The sequence below is a fragment of the Octopus bimaculoides genome, chromosome 11 (assembly GCF_001194135.2).
Source record: "Octopus bimaculoides isolate UCB-OBI-ISO-001 chromosome 11, ASM119413v2, whole genome shotgun sequence".
NCBI lineage: Eukaryota > Metazoa > Mollusca > Cephalopoda > Octopoda > Octopodidae > Octopus > Octopus bimaculoides.
Genome location: NC_068991.1, coordinates 55,595,616 through 55,597,120, shown reverse-complemented (window position 1 = coordinate 55,597,120; position 1,505 = coordinate 55,595,616). Strand labels below are relative to the sequence as shown.

At 33.2% G+C, this 1,505-nt stretch overlaps 1 long non-coding RNA gene across 2 annotated transcripts in view; it reads left to right on the top strand.

Annotated features, from left to right (window-relative positions):
* Positions 1–1,055, top strand: part of LOC106878364 (uncharacterized) — a 17,814-nt gene extending 16,759 nt beyond the window's left edge. For both annotated transcript variants that reach the window (XR_001410498.2, XR_008265224.1), the window contains exon 4: positions 746–1,055. This is a non-coding gene — a long non-coding RNA (uncharacterized LOC106878364). The remainder of the gene's footprint in view (positions 1–745) is intronic.
* The last annotated feature ends 450 nt before the right edge of the window (positions 1,056–1,505 follow it).

The following is a 1,505-nucleotide window of genomic DNA, read 5'->3' as shown; positions in this document are numbered from 1 at the left end:
GAGAGAGAGAGAGAAAAAAAAAAGAATGATAGATAGATAGATATCATATTACTCACAAGACAGTTTTCAGTATGAGGGTTAAGGTTGAAGGCATTTATCGATGTAAGCAGTCAGTGTAATTGCGATGGGGGAAAAACTTCATATACATGCATTTATGCCTGCATCCAGACGGTTGAATTACATTTGAGTTTCGATTATTTGCAAGTGTAGCTCATCGTAGATCCTTATCAAAATCAGTAGACAATTAAGATTGTATTTTATGTTCAAAGAGTAGGATCCATTTGAGTTTACCTTAGGTAGATCTTTTTGAAATGGGAAGTTCTTTAAGGAATGGGAACATATAAAGAATATAAAGAATTGTGAGTGACAACATCTAATGCAGCACCTTGATCGTTGCTTTTATTGATAGATCCCACTTAACGTTCAATGTTGCCTAAATCTGTAAAATAACAGAAATGTAAATAATTACAAAATATTTCGAACTTTTGCTTGTATATGAATTGTTGAAGAATGGTATCAGACATGTCCAACTGATGACTGAATTTTATTTTTCAGCTTCTTCTACATCGCTTTGCTCAACCTTGCCGGTATGGCAGTTCTAATCTGCTATGGATCTTAGATAAATTATTTCATAATTTTTGTTACATTAAAAAGCAATATGCTTCAATTTTTCGATGCTGTTTTATTTTATTGATTAAATTTGTGATCTGGAGGAATTTATTGTAGTTTTTCTTGTATAATCTAGGTTTATCTTTATGGACATCATTATCACGACTTAAAAGGTGAATGCATATTAAAGCGGAAAAACTGGAGATGGTGAAGGATGTTGATATTTTTTTCGTTTTATGTCAAGTAATGTTTTTTGTTCAAAACTGCCTGTCCTCCTCCTAAGTCCGGAAAAAATAACTAACATTATGTATTTAGAAACAATTTGTATTTCGGAACACACATCTCATAAAATAGAAATGACTCCCTAAAAGTAGAGATGCTGAAGCTTCTGAATAAATTTGTTACTCTGCATCATACGATGCGTCGAGTACTTAATTGAAACGTGATCTCGTTTGTTTTGATATTTGATATTTTAAGCACGTGTACCTGAAATATAGTACGATAACGTATACAAGATATGTTTGTCAGTGGTGTACAATATTCCAAATGTTCTGCATATACATTACATAACTACATACATATATATATCGGTGTGTACACACACACACACACACACACACACACACACACACATATGCATTATATGATGGACTCTCTCGTAAGAATTTTGCATTCTGTCTTACTCTATATTTCACGGTTTGTGTCTTCTGTAAGATATAGAGTTGTTTTGTTTTTGCAAACCATTCCGCATCCTTCACACACGAAACGTTGAAAAGGAATTGCATTCTTTTGACCAGGCCTTAGCCCACCTAAGTGCTCAATCTGTGTTCACCATCTAAAGAAGCACTAGAGTTGATTTTACTTCCTAAGTATAAGAAGGATTTCACATACTTTAG